This window comes from Canis aureus, chromosome 23, assembly GCF_053574225.1.
Source record: "Canis aureus isolate CA01 chromosome 23, VMU_Caureus_v.1.0, whole genome shotgun sequence".
Lineage (NCBI taxonomy): Eukaryota > Metazoa > Chordata > Mammalia > Carnivora > Canidae > Canis > Canis aureus.
Window position 1 is genome coordinate 6,280,551 of NC_135633.1, and position 24,410 is coordinate 6,304,960.

General features: G+C 34.2%; 1 long non-coding RNA gene across 1 annotated transcript in view; it reads right to left on the reverse strand.

The window, feature by feature from the left end:
• LOC144294524 (uncharacterized) overlaps positions 1–24,410 on the reverse strand; it is a 267,849-nt gene that overhangs the window by 117,911 nt on the left and 125,528 nt on the right. Inside the window, exon 2 of the long non-coding RNA XR_013361886.1 lies at positions 7,657–7,708. This is a non-coding gene — a long non-coding RNA (uncharacterized LOC144294524). The remainder of the gene's footprint in view (positions 1–7,656; positions 7,709–24,410) is intronic.

Below are 24,410 nucleotides of genomic sequence, written 5' to 3' on the forward strand. Positions count from 1 at the left end.
GGTACCTAACTCACAAAACATGTCAGATACATGGCAGCTCTCATGTAAGATATATGAAATTCTTACATAGGTAAGAATGGAGCTTAGCATATATTAGGCAGTCCACTTATTTGATATATTTGTTACATGTGTGATAAAATAGAGGCCCCATTATAAATATATCACATATTTGTTACATTTGTGATAAAACAGAGGCCCCATTATAAATATATCACTAGTTGTGTGTTTGTTAAACCTTTGCTCCCTGGCTACGCGGGAAGATTCATGAAGATAACAGTGGTATTCATCCACTGGGCAATGTGTCCCCAAGACCTAACCCCATGCTTAGTGTATAGAACATGGTCAATTAATATAGCTAGTTAATGAATACATGCATCTCTCCTTTCAAGTGGAAGTTATGAAATCAACTAACCTGCAGTAACTTGTTGGAGCTCTTGTGGGATTTCGATAAAACAACATATATTAAAAACACGTACCACACTGCCAGAAATATAGTGACTATCCAATAAATGCAGTTTGTTTTTCTTCTTCCCAGGTGATTAAGAAAAACCTATATATCTCTTAATGCACTGCATCTGTGATCTGTGTCAATAAAAGGCATCTTCGCTCTGTCACTAGGACAACTTCCAGAACATTAAATGTTGTTCTTTCATAACTTTCGGTTACAGAATGGAGAGTTACGGTAGTTTCCTTGGGATCATGGGTTATGGAGCTCCTTATACTGCAAATCCAGACATTTCCCTTAAGCTGATTTCTAATATATTGCTCTTTCTGCAGCTCTCTATGCCACCTCGGAAAGTCACACTGAAAAGTGGGGCTAGACCGGGTGATCTCTCAATGATACTCCGTCACATATTTTCACGTATTCTCCGTGGAGGGGACAGTAAATTCTTAGCAATCACTGGAAGAACATGAGTGTCCCTAAATGCCATTGTGTAAGCACGCAATCCCACACACGCGCGCGCACACACATACATACACACAGAGTTCCAACTGAACTAAAATGTATATATTTTTCTGTCCTTTATTTCACTGACATTTTTCAGTTGCTTATGTTCTAACCAAGACTTCAAAAACTTTTGAAACCATCAGCCACTGAATGTGGGCAGCTGCACCTGTCTCTTCTTATATTTGAAATTCAAAGACCATAGAGCTTCACTGAGAAAAAGCACTGGGAAAGCTTTCATCTCTAGCCTGTTGAGGGACAGGTTAGAGGATGCACTTGAACCACGAGGAAGCCGTGGGAGGCCCTGAAGGACTGTCTCATCTTTGACCTCTGCTGGTGGAACAATTCCTGGTAGTGAACCCCTTGCTCCATGGGTATGCTGTCGATTTGTCTAGTTCCTTCGATTTGATGGCTGACTGTGTCCTGCAGATTCACTTTTCAATGACTGGTCGAACTTGACTTGCTGGTTTATAGATGTTTCCCGAACATTATTTGAGATGGGTCAACAATTCTGCTCCAAATTTAATGACTGACAGTCCGAGGGTCAGATCGCTATAGAAGGACAGTTCATAGACTTTCTCTCTGTCGCTTAAAATTTACTTGAATACCAATATGTGGCTGACATTTACTAAGCAATGTTTAATAGGAGCTATTAAACATGCTTTCCTGGGTGATTTGTATCCATGTTGTTTAATTATCATAAGCCTGAGACACTGGTATTATGACTAAATGAGGAAGGAATTTGTTGTGATGGTTACACAATTCTGTAAATAGAGTAAAAACTACTGAATTGTACAATTTAATGGGATGAATTATATGGGTGTGTATTATTAACAAAGCTCTTATAAAATCGGTTTGAGTTATTTTTTCCTTTTCCGCCTCTGCTGGACAGAGAATCCATAAAACATCCTAGCATGGTGCTATTCTCTCTGGATTTTTCATTCTTACCATACCTCCGTACCCTTCATTCTCCCACTTAAAACAGATAGAGATTTTCACCAATGACTGCCTCACGTATTTTTGCTTCTGAGATTATTTTGACCTATTTCTCTCTCTGAATGAACGCTCTTCTTGGCGCACAGACCCATATCCCTAAATCATACAGTCATGTGACAAAAATTGAGCGTGTACTATGTGCTCAGCACTAAGAAAAGTTCTGGGGACATTTTTTAAATGCATTTTTTAAAAGCAAGGTTCTGGGGACATTTTTAAAATTATATTATATATATATGTATATGTATATATATATATACATATACATATATATATATTTTTTTTAATCCTTTCCACCCTGCTAGAAGGAAACTTTTCTCTCCTTTGTAATTCTCTAGCATTTTATCAAAGCATTTCATGGCTTATATTATTCTCTACCATGCCTTATGATTGTATGCATCTCTTGTGAAACTTCCTAACCATTCTGCAGGCTTCTGGCACAGAGGCTCACATTTAATTGCACGTATCTCAAACCACATGATGCTCTAGGTGGAACGTTACAACTTACAGTTAAGATGTGTCTTTCATAAGCAGCATATACTTGCTTATACTAACTTACTTTCAATTGGTTTATAGAGTCCATTTACATGTAACAGAATCACAGCTAAAGGTGGGATCATAACTATCATCTTTTGCTTATTTTATACTAGACAAAGCTATTTTTATGTTAATTTTATTACCTTTGCCTTCTTTTGAATAATCAAAAGTTTCTCCCTCTATAAATCTGTTTGCTATAAAATCTGTTCAATTTTTATTAGTGGCCCTAAAGATTATTATAACATGAATCTTTTACTTGTTAAATCCAATAAAAAATAATGCTAAAAAATTAAAACATCTTAATGTTATTTACCTCTCCTACGTTTTTATTATTGTTAACATATATAATAGGTAGACCTGCATTTAAAGCACATAAAACAGGGCAGGGCACCTGGCTGGCTCAGTTGGAAGAGCATACAACTCTTGATCTTGACGTTGTGTGCTTGAGCCCCATCCTGGTTGTAGAAATTACTTAAAAATAAAATCTTAAATCACACACACACACATACACAAGATATTAATATTTGTATGGAAAGAACTCAGTTCTTCCCCTTGTTTTTCCTCTATTCTTACACTAATACCACACTTGGCACTTCTGAAACCATATGTGTAGTATTCTTTTCCTATACCAAGCAATTCTCTGTAGCACCAACTGGGTGTTCTAGTTAAATTAATTCTGACACTATCTTCCTGGACATAGCACCACTCCCACAGGTTAAGAGCTCAGTTCCACAAGACTGCCTCCCCTTACTTCATATGCCAATTGTTAAGTCCCAGTTGTTACTTGTGCTTGTGACCGATCAACTACAAATCACAGGTTCCTGGGACTGTATCCTCAGTTTTGATTAATTTGTTAGAATGGCTCACAGAACTCAGGAAAGCAGTTAACTTACTGTTTACCAGTTTATTATAAAAGGATATGATAAAGGATACCAATGAACATCCAGATACATAAGGCAAGGTATGTGGGAAGGAGCTTAGAGCTTCTATACACTCTCCAGGAGCACCAATCTTAGCACCTCATATGTTCAGCAACCAGAAGGCTCTGCAAAATCCATACTTTGGTGATTTTTTATGGAGGCTTCATCAGGTATACATGATCAATCATTAATTCTTTCCAGCCCCTCTCCAGAGAATATAGGGTGGGGTACAGCTAAAAGTTCTAAGCTTCTAATCATGGCTTGATCTTTCTGGTGACCCAGTCAGTCTCTATCCAGGACCCCACCAAGAGACATCTCATTAGAACCAAAGATGCTGCTACCATCCAGGAAATTCCAAAGACTTTGGCTCAATGTCATGAACCAAGGTCAAAGACCAACAATTAGAACAACAGATGTTCCTAGTGCTCTTATCACTTAGGAAATGGTGAGAGTTTTAGAAGCTCTGTGCTGGGAAGAAGAGGCAGAAATCAACTATATATTTTCTATTACTTAGCACTATTTTTTTTAAAAGATTTAATTTATTTATTCATGAGAGAAACAGAAAGAGAGGCAGAGACACAGGCAGAGGGAGAAGCAGTCTTCCCATAAGGAGCCTGATGTGGGAATTGACCCCGGATCCTGGGATCACACCCTGAGCTGAAGGTAGGTGCTCAACCGCTGAGCCACTCAGGTGACCCTAACACTAATTTTTAATAGTCTCAATATTGGGTCTATATATTTACATTTGCCTACACATTTGCATTGTTCTTTTTCTATATCCTTTCTGCAATGTATGTTCCTCCAGAATCACTTTCTTTTTACCTCAAGAGCTGTCTTTAATATTTTCTTTAGTTTGGTTTACTAACAGTAAATTATGAATTTTATATGTATGAAAACACTTTGATTTTGCCTTCATTTTGAGGGATAATTTTGCTTTGTATAAAATTTACATTGCCAGTTATTTTCTTCTGACACTTTCAATGTTATCCCAATGTCTTCCTGTTGCCATAATTTCTGTTGGAGGGTCCCCTTAAAGTCTCACTGTTCTTCCCTTAACATATTGTGTTCCATCTACCCCACCCTCACACCCACCTTGGTTACTCTTAAGAATTTTTTTTTAAATATTAGAGAAAGAAGGAGAGAGCATGAGCAGAGGGGAGGGGCAGAGGAAGAGGGAGAAGCCAACTCCTGACTGAGCAGGGAGACCGACAAGGGGCTCAGTCCCTGGACTCTGGGATCATGACCTGAGCCAAATCCAGATGCTTAACCAACTGAGCCACCCAGGCACCCCAAGAATTGTTTATCTCGGTTTCTCAACATTCTTATGTGATGCACCTGTGCGTTATAGTCTTTGTATTTGTTGGTCTTGAACTTCACAGAGCCTCAGTCATCTCCTCAAGTATTATTTCTGCTCTATTTTCCTTCTGTCTTATGCAGGGACTCCATTTAGACATTTGTTAGACCTTTACGCTTTTACTCACCTATCTCTCAAACTCATTCTTATATTTTCCTTTATTTCTTATCTCTGTGTTTTAGTTTGGCATTTTGTATTGATAATTCTTTTAGTTCACTTTTTCTGTTTGGTGCTCCATGTATTCTCTTGCCAGAAAAGATGATCTTCATGTCATATGATGTGTCTTTTAATTCTAGAATTTGCATTTTGTTCCTTATTTGAGATTCTGATTCTTCATCTTTTAGAATTTTTACTTCTATTTGTTCCTATGGTCAAACTTATTTTAAATTCCTTGCCATCTACCACCTAAACTTATATCATTTGCAGTTGTTTTGTTTATTTTTAATCTTGGTTTTCATTTATATTCTCCTGTGTTTTGTCATGTAGGGTAATTTTTGATCATCAGAAATGGTGTATAAAACCAGTAACAAAGGCTATAGATATTACACTCTTTCAGAGAGGGTTTACAACTCTCTCTGCTAGGCTAATAGAGTGGTGGTAGATTATGACCATCAGTTCAGGAATGTGATGAGGCAAGTACTGTTCCTAATACTATGAGCTTCAGTCTACCACTAATTTGTCCCTAGTCATCCATAATATTGAAGTGACAGCCCAGGGTAGTCTATAAGGCTCCTCCTTATAATAGGTTCCAACCTCTAATTTGTATTTCCTGAGACTGCTGAAATTCGATTTGGTATGTTAGTAATGTTCAATTTTTTAGTTTCCGTAAAATACAGCCCAGGTTTCAGCAAATGTCCTGAGTAAACACAAGCATGAACCAAGGCCAAAGTCTTCAAAAAGCATTGCTTCTTTTCACTGTCCCTTTCAACCTCCCTACACAAGTGCAAAATTTGAATCTCAGCCATTGGAGTAAAAAGAATCGGCAAATTCCCCTGGGGAGAAATGGCTACTGAATTAAATATACCTTTTTAAGATTCTTGCCACTATAGTGGTTTAGTTTCCCCAATTTTTATCTGTTCAGCATCTAAGCATTATACTCATACAAATAATTACTCATACAAATAATTACAAACAGTTTTTGCTGTTTTTGGTGGGGTTATAATCTGCCACTAGCTTAGTCCATCTTACTTTGTAACAAAAGTATAAATGAATTTTTTTTTGCTTTTAATAAATTATTCTCTTTTGGATAAAACTAAAAAATCACATCATATTAAATACACCGGGGGAACACTATATATGTAACTGTCAATATAAAACAATTGTAGCAAATTGAAGGATACTTATAAAATTTGTATTGCCAAATTATATTATTCTGCCAAATTGAAGCATCTATAAAAGAAATGCCAATTCATAACTTTTTGAATGCAAAAGATCCAGAAGTGACATTTCTAAAAGTCTATTTCTATAAAGCCAAAACACATTAGCACATTTCCATTTAAATAGAATTCAGGAGCTCTGAGTTAATTTAAAAATCTATCTTCATAATCATGTGGAAAACACTTGAATTTGTATGAAAATAATTTCAGATTTCTGCACAAATTTGAAGTAAAAACAAAATGCAAACAACATGAAAAGGATCTAGGTTTTTAATATTTGATATTTATTCAAATAAATTAACTGAAATAAAAATCCTTTCAGAATGAATTATACATCATACCCTTTTGGCGTTCTTAAGATTTAGGGTCCTAGAGAATGTAATTCAGATATCATTTCTTATTATGACCGTCATTTTATAAAAACCTGTTGTTTTTAAAGAATTGAAAAAAACAATGAATATTTTGCAAAAATGGACAGTGTTTTAAATAGAAAGGAATTAAATACTTCACATTTTACTACGAAGATGTTATGTTTTGCCTGCAGATCTCTTTCTCTCTTTTCATGGCAGATATGAATTTTAATATTGAATTCTTTTTGGAGAAAAAATGAAAAAAACATGATGTCTGTTATTTTTATCTAAAACATAAAAATGGATGTGGGCAACTTATGGAAGTCTAACTTCCGAAGCGTGCTTATACCAATAAGGCAAAGCAGAAAGTGATTTGGCCTCTCAGTAGATAATTTCAAGTTTCAAAACTTTTTCTTACCCTGTCACACTTAAAGCTAATCAAAATGCAGTTTTCTCTTCTATAAAATAGGGATAATTATGGTTTAGACCAATTAATTAATGAATTGGTTAATGAATTAATGAAATAATGTATACGATTATAAATTAATTTTAGGTAATTTGGCTTTCTGTAAAAAGTTGCTATAATTCTTATCATCATCACTTTGGTTATTGCTATCATTTATGTCATACGAAATCAGCAAGGTGGTTAATTAAAATCTCACTGAAAAAACATGTAAAACTGAAACTGTAACAAGTCATATCAAAAAAGAGAAGAGAAAGTAGTGAGTGAACTGATTAAGTCACAGAAATCAGAGATCTTTACATTTTATCCAGATTCACTACTACGTCTACAATTTGCCTTCTGGTTTTAGAGAGTTCTCATAAGGACCATAGCTGCATGGTCCTTTTGAAAGGAGTGAAGAAACCAGTAACAATGCATATAAAACTGTAGAGACGTATGAGTGCTGGGGGATGTAGAATCATGCATGAATATGCTTTATGATCCTTGTTGGCTAGTATAACACTGAATCCATGCTATTAAATGAACCATCAAAAAACCACTAAGGCATTGTAATTTTATTACCCCAACCTCAGAGATGAAAGAACTAATTGTTGAGAGGTTAGGAACTTGCCCAAATTCGCAGTGCCAGTAAGTGTGGAAGCTGGATTTTTTAGCCCAAGCAATTTCACTGGCTGCACTTTTAATTATTCTCATCCATTCCCAGCAGAGTTCATTTACCTTATTTGGTGACTTTTGCAAATATGTTTCACAGTGCGCACAGTTCAAAGCTCTGTAAGAAAAAATAAGAAATTCAATTATTAACCTTCAAAAAGCTGCTATTTCACACCGTCTAATTCACTTACAAACTCAGTCCAGACAGAAAAGTGCTATCTGGAAAAAATAATATAGCAAACACAGTAACCAGAGACTATAGTACCTCCATGAGAAAGTTATTGGATTGCTTTCATTTGTTTTCAATATTTGATTATTTTTAATGTCTCTATATGGCATCAATCTTTCTGTAGCGTCATAGGAAAATATGACATGTGACCAATCCCCATTCATTTGTCTAATGTAAGAATAATTGAAGGTATACGAGTTTCTTGATCATACTAATCCAGATTTCATTCAGCATTAAAAATCTCTCAACTTTAAAGGACAACATATTAAGACAATCTCAATACTCAAGTTAAAATGATGAGAAAAAAATAGAAATTGTAAGAGCTCTAAATATGGCTCTAAATATGGCTGTTTATTATTCTACCTCAAAGTATTTGAATGTTTATTAATCCCTTATAGTAAACTTTGGGGAAGTTGGATAAACTATGTAATTATATTCAGAGCATCAAGCCAGGCAGAAAGCAAAATGCACTGAGAAATCATGAACCACTGAGAAAAACAATCTTTACAGTTTTTCATTTTTATTGCTAAAAAATAAACTTATTTTGAAATAGGTGTGTATCCTGTTAGAATGTTGGCTCAGAATGTCCTGTTAGCTGCTGTTTTACTAAGGAGACATACTGAATGTGTGTAATTTCACAGAAATTTTAGCTGTTATTAGCAGCTATTACCAAGGTGTTATAAAGTTATTTATTAAGATAAGTAACCTTAAAAATTTCCAGCAAAATAAATTCATGCATAAAATAAACAACAAATATAAAGTTCAAAACTTATATAAGACTCGTATCATCTAATTAACAACTCAACTCTTTCACAGAGAACAAGATTCATACCTCAATCATAGACAATCGTTTGATTTTCAGAGCGTGTTCAGTAATGAAAAAAATGCAGATGTTAGTGCAACAATCTGCTGTTAGTGTAAAAGATAGACAAATGCAAGGGTTTTTTTAAGCAAAGACATTTCTTTATTTGTATGGTGTCACTGAAATCAATCTTATTTTTTTATACACATGACATCAAACTTTTCTTCCCTTAACCACCTCTACATTAGTAAAATTCAAAATATTCAAATAAAAAAAATCAAAATAAAAATTCAAAATATCCCAACTATCAAAATAGCAAAATATCCCAACTATTTTGCCAGGATGACTTTTACAAGAAACTGAGTTTCTCTCTGAAAAGTAAATGTAGAGAAGAGTGTGGGTATGAAGTTTTATGTCACTGCTAGTAACAAAAGCTAAACTGATTTGGCACTTCTGGGTAACTGAATTCGAGAAAGCCAAATCCACTCTTTTTGCACTCTTTGTCTACCTCTGTAGAGGAAACTCACAGCAGGAGAAGGAGAGAAAGAGGGTGATTCCCAATCAGCAAACCTGAGTCCCAGCCTTAGTGCTGCAAATAACCATTTGTTTTATTTTATTTTATTTTATTATTATTATTTATTTATTTATTTATTTATTTATTTATTTATTTATTTTTTGCATCACAGCAACTTCCAAGTTTTAATATCTCCATGTTGTAACAAAGCTAGGACTTCTGTATCAGAAACGCTTGGTTTCTAAAATAGGCTCTGTCCCACCCCTCTGGGACACTTGTTAAGTAAGTGAATAATGCTAAATGTCAGATAACTCATCTGCAACACTCAGGGCTACTGTGAACATCAAGTGAGATAAATTACTGACTCTACTTTCCCAGTGGCCCCTTGACTGCCCGTGGTGAACATTCGCCTCAATTGCAATGAAATGTTTCATGTATCTGAATCTCCAGTCCTTAGAACAGTGCCTGAGAAATAGGACGTTCAATAAAACAACTGTATACATTGATTACAGGTAAGTACATAAGATAGATTTTAACGTATAGTAAAGGTCCATTAAATGGACTGATTATCATTTATTGTTCCTCCAAAAATAAGTGTGGTTAGGCAAAATATGCTTCCACAAATAATGGTAGATGAGAAATTAGTTATTATTGCAAAGAGCTATTCAAAATTATTTCTTAAAAAATAAAAAAAAAATTTATTTAGCATCACCTTTGTACTGAGCTTTATACTCAAAACTGAAGGGGGAAGATGCTCATAATACATCTTTTTCATTAAATCCAGGAACTGTTACCCTTTTTCTAGAAATTACATACTCCACACAGAGATGAGCCTCCAAGCAGTCATCTTTTTACCAGTGATCCCACCCCCACTTATCACAGCAGCTAATATTGGGTGTGTGTGTTGGGGGGGGCGGGCAACTGACCCAATCAACCACGCAGCATCTCTCTCCAGAGATGGTCATTGAATGTCATCATAGAGAACAGAATTAAAGTGATGAATCTTTTGAGCCATAATTGAGATACCTTCTGGCTCTTGCAGAAGAAGCTAGTTCTTGGAAGAAAGAAGTCAGACAGACAATGCAGAAGGAAGAGAGGCATGCCAAGGGGAGAGAGGACTGAAGGAATCACTAAAGAACCTTCCGGGTCTGCTTCCAACCCTCCTGTGAGGACTTAGCAGAATGCTGACTCCTGGGGTCCCCCGAAGTACCTCTGGTACTTAATACCTTACAGTAAATTCCTATCCTAGTTTATCTTAGGGTTTGTTGTTGTTTCTAATTGAAGGAGTTCATACATTCAAGTTTGTTTATTCATCTTCAGAAAAGTAGGGATGCCATTATCGATGGTGAATGTCATAGACTCCTCTCTAGCACCCCGAAAATGTCCTGTTTACCGTCTATTCCTGCTCATGCTAGTATTTGTGTCCTTGAAACACGAGACGATCCTTCCATCTCTATCATTCCCTTGTGAAATATTCCCCATGGATATCATTGGTTTTATTGTAATGTAGGCAGGACAATTCATCGGGTATAATTGGAAAATTCTAAATTCACGCCTGTCTTGTTAGCCTTCTAATTTGTTAACACACCGAGAGCTGATTGAGAGCTGAGTGGAGGCACAGAAAACACTTAACCCAGCTTACTGTAAATATAAAGAAACCAAGGTCTGCAAAGGTGTATTTCATTCTATTAAATACCCTTCACACCTGACCACAGTCAGGTGTCAGGTGTCTTCTCACTGTCTTTCTACAGATGAGAGTAAATCATAGTTTCTGACTCTGTTTTTTAATCTCTTGAAAGCAGTCATTTTCACAGAGGTTTCTAGGTCTCAGGAAAAGAGTTGAATGTTCAAACCTTGGGATATTGCATTTGATGTGAATGAAGTTCTTCAACTGCTTTCCTTTCTAATTAAAACCAATGCAGGAGATTGGAAGGAAGATGAATATTACGTACCATGAAATTCAACTCAAGTAGAACAGTATTTTAATTATACTCAATGAATTATTCAGCACTTTTTCAGAAAGAAAGACTATGCAGTGTTGTCGGTGGAAACGTGTGAGAAAGGGCTGCGGGAGCTGTGCTTCTATCTAGCAGTGCCACAAAATTGCTCGACGAGGAGGAACTGAGTCTGTGCAGAGAGAATAAATGATCTCAAACTCCATTTACATCTCTAAAAATATATGATACAGGAACTAAAGTTCTGAGCTAGTTTCACACTAAATTTTATCTGCTATCCATATCTTTAAAACAGTGCAATTTTACTACTTTATTTATTTATTTATTTATTTATTTATTTATTTATTTATTTATTTATTTCTATTTAGAAATTCTACATTTCTAATCCCAGCAAATGTATGTTCTCTGATGCATCTTTAAGTGAGACCAATTGGTTTTTAATGACTGATAATCAAATCATCGATTATAGATGCGGCTTTATTGTATTGGGATTCGTTTACATGATGAATCTTCTAGTCATTGTTAAATAATAATGCACTACTGCTTAGGCATTGATGTTTGCCCACACAGTTGAATGCTATTTAATTTGCTCATTTCTCATTGCTGCCACACCTGTACTTTAGCTAGTATTAGTTCATTTTTAACAGTATTCTAACTGCAGCAATTAGTACTCTAAATTTAAATTAAATTTAGTGTCCCCAGGAGAAGCTGAAGTATATAATGTTAATTTGTTTGTGTTTATGTAGTTAGGCTTTTCTTTGACTAGTTCAGACAATTTCCAGTGGAATCTAAAAATGATCATGTTTGCTGTGCTTTCCTTCATACGATTAAACTTAAGTTACCACCGTAAAATATTTTAGTTCATAAGCTAACCATTTTATCCTGGATTATTATCTTCATTTCATTAAAGTCATAAATTTTCAATTTTGGTGACATTTACCCGACTGTAACAACAACAAAAAAAAAAACTCAGTAATTTGCATAAAACTTTATTAGGAGCCTTCTTTAATTTCTCAGAAAATGAAAGAAAAAATGGTTTAATTGCTTAATTACAAAACCAGCTCAGCTCTTTAAAAAAAAAAATCATAGAATTGATGTACTGGAATAATTTGACACAAATATTTAGTAATCTGACATTGTGGAGCTTGAATGGTATGCAGTCACTTAAAACTAAAGATTTCTAGCCTAATAGCTCCATGAGAATCTATAACAAGAGACAGATTCTGACACCAATGTTAAAAGAAAAAAAAAATCTTTAAAACCACTTTCCTCCAATGCCTTCACACACTTAGAGCATCATGGCCCAATAAACCAAGATATGTTTTTAGTAATTCTGTACTTAAGTAAAGATTGTGGCATACCCCTGTCCTCAATCTTTTTTCATTCTCACCCTGAAACTGTGCACAGAATAGGCCGGCTGGTCTGCCAAAGTACTAAGTCAAGTGTGGATCGCCTTTTACTATTCAGAAGGCTTACTTCTATGAGTCCCTTTTTTCCTGACATTATAACATAGTCTCAGGGCTGTATGTGATCTTGAATTAAAAGAAACTAATAAAAGGTAAAATACTTAGGGGACTTTGAATCGTTGAAGTTCATAGTTGTAGAATTTTATATTTTAAAATGTCTTGTATTTATATTTTAATTGCCTCATTACAATTTAGGAAGGTATTTGAATAAGTAGAAAATTTATTTTTGCTTTTACTTTTATATTTATAATTATATCAAACATTTTGCTATCACCTAAATAAGCTAATTTTCAACATCATTTGAAAATTCTTTTTTCCTTTTCGCAGAGGAAAACATGAACCATGTAAAAATACTTTTCTTATGTAAATTCCAGTTAGTTAACATAAAGTGTAATACTAGTTTCAGTTGTACAATATTGTAATTCAGCACTTGCATATAACACCTGTGCTCATCTTTAAATTTCAACAGAAAATGTAAATGGCTTTAATTATAGAATTAGACAAAAATAATGATTGAAAATCTTCCCCCAGACCAGTCATCGGTATTCAAAAGTTTGATAATATATTTAAGCAATATCAAATACATAATTATGTTTTATTTATTTTCAAAAATCACTTGATTCTATATTTTCAGAAAGGTACATTGCTTGGCTACTTGAGAGTATGTTTCAACTGCATATGTGTATTCTTATTCCTTCAGTTTTTCCAACATGATTTCCTTTGAAAGTTCATGCACAAAAGTGCCTAGAACTAATGCATATTGAGAAAAGAATAAACATTATAAACCACTTCTGCATGAAAAGGTCTTCTCTCATTAGGAATATGTTCTGATATGTGTATCATGCAAACATATCAAATAATTCATTCCATAGAAATAAATTAGTACATCTAGAAAAATGCAGTGACATTAGGAAAAAGTATTCTTTAAAAGGAAACATCTAATCAGATGTTTTTCTTTCTCCCTTAAATTCTTGGACTCAGGGGTCCTTAGGGCCAGTCTTTGCAACTCAGGAAAAGATTGGAAAAAAACATCAGTCATATGTTGCTCCAAGGCTGTTATCCCTTAAACACTTTCCCATTTGGAATAAACTGCACAAATATAATCTCAATGAGGTTGCTTAGCTTCATAATTGTACAAAAAATGTAGTGAGTCTTTGGAGGAAGGTTTAAAGTGAAAGAGCCCCAAGATAAGTTATGTGATACATTTCACATGATATAAGCATACTGAACACTGCACAGATTGAATGCTTATGAGAATTATGTGACAAAAAGGGGAAGGGAGAGGCCAGACATGAGAATATAGCCCTAGAATAATGTTGATATGGAAATCTCTGTGAGCCACATAACCATCATGGATAACACAAGACTGTTACTGAGATGATTTAACAATGCAAACTTGAAATTACTTGAAAGTAATGAGTCTAAGAATTAAACAGTTACATCTATTTGCCACACATAATCTGAGAGGCACTGTGCTAGGCGTGCTATCTGCATTATATTTAGTCTTATTTAGTCAATCAACAGCCGTTACAGATAAGTACTATTATTGTTCTCTTGTTACAGATCAAAATCCTGAGGAGAAGTTAAGCGAGTATCTCAAGACCACATAATTGGTAAATGTGAGAACTAGTCAGTCTGCTTTTAAAGCCCATAAACATCATTAAGATGTATTATTTTCCAAAAAAAAAATTATGATAAAGTTTCAAAATCATAGACCCGTAGAATCTCAAACTTAATGTTAATGGTTATTTAATGCAAACTTCCATTTATATATGCAACAGCCACATCCATCACTTCCAGTGATAGTTAACCCATGATTGGCCTTTTATTTTTAGACATTGTTTCCTCTAAGTTTCAGTATGACCGAGTATTATTAGGTGTCAGATAGTCTTCCTAGTTTTAGAGATTTAATAGCAATGCAGTACACATGGTCCCATTCCCATGGAACTTACTTTTTAACAAAGGAGGCAAATCAGTCAAGGTGCTGTGATAGTGATTAGGAGCTATTTTAGACTGGCTGGCCATATATGTTTATAAGGACATAAATGCTGAAACATTTAGGACAAAAATAAACCAAGCATATGAAGATAAGGAAAAGGAATCCTCAACAAAACACCTAAATTCCCTAAGTCAGGTAATTAAGTTGATGTATTTTAGAAAAAGAAAAGATGCCTGTGTGTCTGAAGCCAAGTGATGAAAGGAGAAAATATATAAAAAAAACTTTGGAGAGAATAAGAAGTAGATACACATACAGCCTTGTAGATTCAATTGATAATTTATATTTTTATACTAAGTAACATTTTTAGGTTAAGGAAAGATGTTAACATGTTTTATGTTTTTTACATTTGTTGTATGAGGGCCAGAATGGAAGTGAGAGATGGTGGTGGCTTAGACTAAGGTTGTAACAATAGACATTTTTTTTAAAAAGAGTATTGGGTCAGTATCTATTTGCAGGTTAACTCTGAAGGACTTGGATACGTATTGGGTATAGAGAAGGAAGAGGGAAAAACAATCAAGAAGTAATCTTAGAATTTAGCTTGATCAGCGAATGTGATAATTGAGGTTTGTAAGTTGTGATTTATTACAACATGTACATGATATATATCATACATAGTATATGTATTTGATATTATATATATATATGTGTGTGTGTGTGTGTGTGTGTGTGTGATCATTGAGATGGCCAAAAACATATTTCTCATATACATTTGGTCTTCATCCCCAGTTCCTAGCTTACAGTTCCCAAAACCCTTGGAATTTCCTGAGGCTAAGGACAATGGGAACATCTTTCATTATAATATTTGGCATCTTGTCCTTAGTTTCTTGAATCCCTTCAGAGCCATGAATGTGAAATGGGTGTCTTGTGGTTCATAACAAGCTGGTTTTTCCACCATAATTGGGTGTATATTAGAGAGGTGACTTCTGGAAAGGACTACGAACCAGAGCTATTTGCCAGGGGATCCATCCAAGAATAGAAGATTGGAACCTTCAGTCTCACTCTCCCATTTCTGAGCAGGGGAGAGGGACTAGAGGTTCAATCAATTACCAAGGGCCAATGAATTAATCAATCATGGAATGTAAGAAAGCCTCCAAAAAAACCCAAAGGAAAGGGTTCAGATAGCTTCCAGGTTGGGGAATCAGAAGGCCACATGCCACCAAACTAAGCCCCAAACTCCAGGAGAAAAGAAGCTCCTTTTTTTTTTCAGGAACTTCACTATGTATCTCTTCATCTGGCTATTAATTCCCATCCACTAATATTCTTTGTAATAAACTGGTAATCTAGTGAATAAATGAGTACCCTGAGTTCTGTGAATTGTTCTAGGAAATCAATAGTACCCAAGGAGGGGATCCTGAGAACCTCTGATTTATAATCAGTTGGTCAGAAGTACAGTAACAGATTGGAATTTTAAAGGTTATCTAGTCCAAATATCTACTCAATGTTTGATTTCCCCTGGGTCTGCTTCTCCAAAATGGTTGTCCAATTTGCTTCCTCCCCTGTTGAGTAAGTTCCCATTCATGTAATGGAATGCATCAACTCATTTGATAATTGTAATTATCAGACCTTTCTTTATCTTGAACACAAAGTCAGTTTTCCCATAGTTCCCACCAACTGGTCTTAGTTCAGCTCTTTGGGTCCACACAAAACAAGTCTCATTTCTTTTCTACTGAGCATACTTTCCATGTTTGAAGATAGAAATCACTTCCCCTCAAAAGTCTTTTCTGCAAACAGAACATATACAATGATTATTAATGATATTTCCAAGTTAAAAAGTGTCTGAAGGTCATTGATCTCCCTTTTTTCTTGGTAAATATCAAAAAGGAGGGTGTTTTTATTCTTCAACTAATTGTTAAAATCATTTCTGCTTAGAAAGGAGAATAAAGTTCTAAGTAGGATATTCATATCTACTTATTTCTACATGAAATGTAACATTTCATGAGAATAATCACTGTATAAGCTGAATGAATAAGAATTCAGTTTAAGTTGACAACTAGGTTTGATGTTTAAACTTAGATTATTGGAGATCTTAACCAGTACATATTAAATGTGATGTAATTAGACAATAGGAATTTAAGACTTCCTGACTTGAAATAGAAGGTACTATTAATCTAGATCCAAAATCTTTCCTGAAAGTAATTTAAAAAATGTTTAAGTATAAAGAGTTTAGTAGTAGCCATTACTGAATCCACTCCATTTCTTTTTCATTTTTTTAAATTATAATTTGGGAATATTTGTAGATTTACAGAAACACTGCAAAGATTGTAGTTAGTTCACATACACTCCTCACACAGTTTGGGTTCCTCCTATTGTTAACATCTTACATTATACACATACATTGCATGTGTTGAGACTAAGAAATATGGATACATTATTATAAGCTAAACTCCAAATTTTATTTGGATTTGACCAGTTTCTCTGTCAATGCCCCTGTTCTGTACTAAACCCAATCTAGGATAACATAGTGCCCTTAGTCAGATGTCTCCTTAAGGTCCCCTAGTATTTGACAGTTTCTTTGTCTTTTCTTGTTCATGACTTTGACTATTTTGAGGAAGCCTAGTTGAGGATTTTATAGTATGTCCTTCAGGCTGTTTGATGTTTTTCTCATGATTAGACTAGGGTTATGTGTTTTTAGAAAGAGCACCAGAAACAAGGTGCCCTTCTTATAACATTATAGCAGAGTTTACGTGATATGATTTATGATGTCAAACATGATCATTTGGTTAAAGTGGTGTTTACCAGGTTTATCTACTACAATGTTAATATTTTCCTTTATCGTATTCTATTAGTTGGAAGTGAGTCATTAAGTTTAGCCCACACAAAAAAAGGGGAATGGGAGACCAAGTTACTCCTTGGTGTATTGAAAATATTATTTGGATCCAATATGTTCTAAAGTTATTTTTTCATTGTCTTGGTTTGTTTAAGAAAGGCAAACATTTTTCCAAAATAGACTTAAGTATTCTACATCACTTTTTCCTCTAACGTTTCCTCTAACGTTTAAAACATTAGCTCAAAGGTTATATAATATTAAATATTCCTACGAAATTGCAAAAGAGCATGAACTATCCACTCTAAATAAATCTCACGTTCACAGATACTAGAGGATATGTAGTTAATATTAAAAGTTTAACTTGTCTTATCTTTATGTAAGAACAATATGCCCAGAATACCAAACCTTTCTATGCTAAGCAGAAATGTGCATTAGAAGCATTCTCATATAATGAAAGAAACTGACCTTAAGAGAAAACCAAATTGTCTCCAATGTACACAAAGCTTTCAATTTAATATTTAATCATTGTCAAGGAAATGATATGGCCATGTAAATATAAGACAAATTCTGTGACTACTTACAATTTTTATACAAAAAAAGGTTTTTTTCAGTCACAAATACCCATTGAAGCTTACTTTATTATTCTTATTACTACCAACGTAAAGCCGTAAGAATGTAAAATTAAAGAAAAATCAATTATAGACCTTTGTTTAAGTCTTCTCAAAGATAAAAAGTAGAATGAATACTGAAATGATATAAATATATAAATGATATAATCAAACAGATTTTAAAGGAGCCTCACAGAAATTTAAAATCAATATTTCAGTGAGAGTAAAATAAAGCTGAATTATCCAATAGCATGAAAGGAAAAGAACTATTATATTCTGGAAATTTATTGCAGACAACGTATCTTATTGGATCAACAGTAGAAGGCAGAAAAAACACAGATATAAGAACAGGATTATTTTGCACATTAGTTAACAATACATTATAAATGCTCTAAATGAGAAAGATGTTCCCCAAAACAATATACTTTGAGAGTCATATTTCATTTCAGAATGGTTAATAGGATTACTTTGGACATGTATTTTGTATAATGTTTCTCAATTTTAGTTTGCTGATGTTTGTCAAGTTCGATTATGATTATAGAATTTTTACAGGACCTGGAGGGTCAATCTTTTTTTCATTTTTGGTCATGTTAACTTTGATCACATAGATAAGATGGAATTCCACAGGTTTATTCACTGTAAATTTCTGTCTATGGTTAATAATGTGTGAGAAGATACTTTGAGAATATTAAAATCTTCTATTCCCCATTAAACCTTCACAAATTAGTTTTAGAATGAACATTGAAGCCTCCTGCCTAAATCAATTACTACTTTGAAGCTTGCAAATGGTAATTTTCTAACCCTATGATTTCTTTATATATATATATATATACATATATATATATTTTTAATATATATATATATTAGTTGGTAGGCTACTGTGAGAGCATTTGCCAATATGCTGAATGTATAATGGAACATTATCATAGTTTTTACCTTACAACTTTAATATGCAATTCCTGATATCTTTTGGATATTGGCAAATTGAGCATATTTCATATGTTGTGTTGCTTATCATTTTATTTCTGTGCGTGGAGTGACCTAACTTGTCCTCTATTCTTGCTGCCTCACTTATATCTTTAGAGAAGTAGCCCAGAAAGAACAATTAATGACATTTCTTTTTTTTAAATGAAGTCTTTGAGTTTCTTCAGATTATGTGAAGCCCAATTTATATGACCTTGTTATCCCCTTTATCCATATCTTATTCAGAAATCAGAAGTGTAGACTTTATAATCCACTATATCACCTGAAAGAAAACTTTTATTTTCCATTTAATGTAACTTGTTGTCCCTAATATCTTTAATGTTGTATCTAATTTCTTGCCTACAAACCATGAACTTCATTTTCACAAACTCACGTTTAATTAAAATCCCTAAGTTTTCATGGTTGAGATCTTTTATCAATTATGTGAAATCATAAATATTATCCATAAATAAGAATCCATCCCAAAAGTAAACACTTTCTACAGAAGGGTGTTGATGAGCTAATAAAATCATTGAGAACGTACATAAAATGACTACATTTATGTTTGTTGTCCCATTATTTCAGTTTCCTTCATCCTTGTTCATTAATGGATGCAAATTTGAATTATTTAAGTATTTAATGATGATTTCCCTTAAACATTTATTTCCTTGCATGTCAACTTTGCAAATCTCTCTTAGCTACATATTATAGTTTCACATGGAAATTTTATTTTTTTAAGAAAATACTGATTAATAAACACCATTATCAATACATAAGAGAATCTATGGCCCAGTATTTATTCAAAATCTCTCAAAGACTCCCTATTTTGAAGGGCTTTTACAGATACTAGGGTAAGATGATGGATTTGATGCTTTCATTCTCTGTTCATTTTCAATTTTGATTTTTCTTAATTGGCCTCCTTATGAATATTAACATTTGTCACAACACAGTAACTGGAGAGTTGTACTGTGTGACAAAGAGAGCTGAATATATAAGAGAAAAAAAAGTAGGTCAGAGATTGTTGGCTTGAATAATGACATTGATCACCAAAATTTCTTTATTTTATAGTTAATATCCAACTACATGAATAACAAAATCACCCTGACAATAACAGAATTTGAGGCATAGAATTTGAGTCTATGATTCAATTACCAAATCTTCAATGATTGTAGGTGAATGAGAAGTCTTTGTGGGACAATAACAAAGAGGCATATACAAAAAGTATTGCAAAGAGATATGAGGAAAATCAAGAGTGCTAATGAAGCACTTTTTTTATTTGCTTATTTGTTTCAAGAAAGTGAAAAGGTATAGCCTTGACCATAGTTTTAGTTCCTGTGAGTAAAGAACTTGCAAATTGTCACTCCTGTGCTTACAACAAGAAAAAAAAAAAAAAAACTGGACAAATTCAAAAGAAATGACTTGTTTTGGATCTATCAGAAACTGAGGTCAAAGAGCAAACCACTACCCTGATATCCAAAGACACAAGCATACACAGAGAATCACAGCTAACTTCTGATTTTGTAACAGAAATCCCTGGAAGCGACAAACTGGTAGGACTTAAATGCTAATTTTGACTAAGTAAAGGAAGCTAAGTGCAGACTATCATGAGAAACTGCAAGGAGCCGTAATTTTAGTGGGAATCCCTTACTTTGTGATTTTACCCTCAGAAAGTCCACCAAGTTCTTAAAGATCCAAGAAAGCCTTTTATGGTACTGACTGGGAAAGGTGAAGAGCAGTCACTTATGATACATACCCAGAACGTTTTTCATGACAAAGGCCTACTCTGCACCATACCTAGTGGGTTCTATAACAGGGAATTACCCCTTGAAGAGCTACAGGACACAAATGTCTCTGAGGAGGAGTACTTAGAGAAGACCAAAGTAGACATGTGAGCCAATAACAAGGGCACTAGAGGAATTTGAAGCCCAAGACACCTTAGGCATAGCAAATATTAAGCATATCCCAAATCCTAGGCTGATTAACATAAATCCTGACACTATAGGTTTATATATACCTCAATGACTAAAACCCAGTGCAACCTTTTCTAACCTTCAAAAAGAATTATAAAGAAGATAGTGCCTACAAAAGACAATTATAAACTTTGCATTTGACCTGTTCTCAAAAATCATGAAATTAAGAGAGCAGAGTGACATAAATAAAGGATTAAAAGACAGGGGTGGCTACCTACAATTCTATATTCATTGAAATTGCCCTTCAAAGTGAAGGAGAGAATTGTTGAATCACCATTGTACGTTCAAAACTAATATAACACTGTATATTAACTATATTGAAGTTAAAATAAAAAACTTAATAAAAAAAGTGAAGGTGAAATAGACTATCTCATAAAAAGAAAATCAGAGAATTCATTGCCACCAGTTCTGCTCCAGAAGAAATGCTAAAAAAGATTTTAATATGGCTCCGAAACTTAAATCTACATAAAGAAATGAAGAGCCCTGAAGAATGAATAAATGAGGCAAAAAAAAATGTTTTTTTTTTCCTTTTAAAAAACTTTATTTTTAGGGCTGCCTGGGTGACTCAGTAGTTGAGCATCTGCCTTTGGCTCAGGGCATGAGCCCCGAGTCCCAGGATCGTGTCCCACATCAGGCTCCCTGCTTGGAGCCTGCTTCTCCCCCTGCCTGTGTCTCTGCCTCTCTCTGTGTCTCTCATGAATAGATAAATAAAATCTTTTTTTAAAAAAACTTAAGTTTTAAGTAACCTCTACACCCAACATGAGGATCAAACCCACGACCCCAAGATCCAGAGTTGCATGCTCTGTCAACTGAGCCAGCCAGGAGCCCCTGTTTTTTCTTATTCTTAAATAATTAAAAATGCTTTTTTTTTTAAAGGAAAGTACTAAGAATAACAATATATTGGGTCGTTATACTATATAGGTAGGAGAAATGGATGCTAACAATGTCACAAGAGACCAGAGAAAGGAAGGGGGAATGCTGTTACAAGGTACCTGCGCTGCACATGACCTGGTACAGTGCTATTTGAAAACGGACTTAGTTTTATTTAAAATTTATATTATAAACTCTAGGTCAACAATACAAAATAAAAACCTTTAAGAAAAGAAATTGAATTGATACACTGAGAGAAGAGATAAAATGGAATCATAAACTTCTCAATAGAGTCAGAGAAAACACAAAAGAGCTTCCATGTAAAATAGACATATGAAAAATAAAATATTCCATGATGGTTTGGATTTGGGTTAAAACAAGCAAATGACATTTTACCGAGAGAAGAAAATGTAAACAATTTCACTTAATAATATTAAAAATATATTAAGGGCTACAGAGGATCTCATGGGAAGTCTTGGGAGGAACTCAACTAAAGAAATGTAAAAAAACAAAATTAAATCCCATGGACAAAATGTTGGACTAGATGAGCAACATCAATGAATATTTAAGGGAAATTTTCATCAACATTTTTTACTAGTTTTTATGCCAAGAAGTTCAATTTGAGGGGCGCCTGGGTGGCTCAGTGGGTTAAGCATCTGCCTTCTGCTCAGGCCATGATGCAGGGGTCCTGAGATGGAGTCCGGGAGGCTCCCTGCCCAGTGGGGAGCCTGCTTCTCCCTCTGCCCCTGCCATCCGCTCCCCCTGCTTGTGCCCTCTCTTCCTCTCTGTCAAATAAATAGACAAAATCTTCAAAAAAAAGTTCAATTTGAATCAAAATCCATTTGTCAAAACAAATGTTAATATAACTTTGTCATTTAAAGAAGAAAGCCCTGATTTGAAAAACAATGTTACTCTTGAAATTCGACTTAAAGAAATTTAATTATGTGATTTTTTTGTGAGTGCCAAGAAAAGTGGTCCTGCCAATAAAATACAAAAGCGCCAAATATTCCACCATTTGTTGCCAAATAGGTGTACCACCTTTATCACAGATGGCAACAATCAAAAATTAAGAATCATGTATACTCATTTTGAGCATAAAAGCTGCTTTAATAAATAAATCCACAGAAGCAAACATTTTCAAGAATGGAAAAAGCTCTTTTCTTTATCATTTTAAAATCTGAAGAAAATGTGATGGCTTATCTCACACTCCATGGAAGGATACCCAAATCCACTCTATTTGGCCTAAGTTTAATTGCAAATATGATTTTCTATATAGACTATGACATGGAAATCGATGCTGAAGTCTTGTAGACAGTCCTTGACTTGTCTTGAAAAGAGAAGCAGACGTGGTTGGTTCCACAGTTGCTTAGCTAAAACTGAAAAGCTAAAATCTCAGTTGAATAAATAATCTACAGGTAATAACAACATTAAGAAACACTCCAAAATTTTATTTTTATGGAGAGTTGAAAATAAGAATGTAAGTCATCAGAAAAACTAGCAAAACTCACAACAATGATAGGAGGCCTTTGGGTTTCTTCTGAACCAAATCGATGATCTTGTTTTGGAAAACTGTATTGATGAATAAGCCATATAGATTGTCTAATAGAATCTGATGTAATGTAATTTGAGATTTGAATAGTGAAAGAAGACAAAAGAGATCCTTCGTGAAAGCTCAAGAGATATACTAGTAAGTTTCACCCACACAGGCATGAATACAATGACCATAGAATTTATTGTCCAAATGGGAAGATCTCTGGGATAGGGAATTGGTACCAATAATGCATAAATGAACCAGTATTTTCCTGAGTGAACTGCCACATATAGTCATCCTGCATGAATCACAATGATATAAAAGCTATACCTTCCCCAATACTACCAACACTTGTGTAAAACACAACCGCAAGAGGCACTATACCCATACTCATACTATGCTGTGCTCCAGAAGGCACCAATCACATAGAAATCACTGTGACTAGTGCCCCTGGAGCTGTGTAGGGTGGTGGTCCTGGTCCTTCCTGTAAGCCAGGCAATTTCCTAAGGGCTTAAGCCATATTAACTTACTTATTACTCAAAACCTCTGAAATGCTTGTTAATGGATTTTAAAATGAATTTTGAAATCCACGTTAAATGGATTTATCAGAAGACTTATCCTTGAAGAACAGATTGATAGAATAACTTGCCCAGCTAAATTTGGTGCGCAAGGATTTGAACCCAGACAGTCAGGCATTCCAATTCTTACTTTGATCATTGCACTATACTCCACACTTTCTTTCCTCTGATATAATATTTAATTACTAATTAACAATCAGGAGACTACCGTGAGAGTATAAAATTTGTAGTATGCATACTGTTCCCAGAAGGTACTATATTCACATAATTTCCATTGCATTAATAAGAACTATGCATATAAAGTGATAACTTGGGAGTTGGGAATATTTCACAGAGAATAGGCTAAAGTGACAGACTTTGTAAGTCAGAGCTTTACTTCTGGCAATTTTATTTTGAATTTTTTTAAAAAACTTAGAAGCCACTTATTTTTTAGAATTATATTCAAGTATTCAGCATTCTTGCTTCATGTTTCCAGGCTCAATGGAAATGGAAAGAGAGACTCAGGTGAAAAGATTCACACCTTCCCTCCTCCTGACAGTCACTCAGCTGTAACTCTTTGAATTAGTAT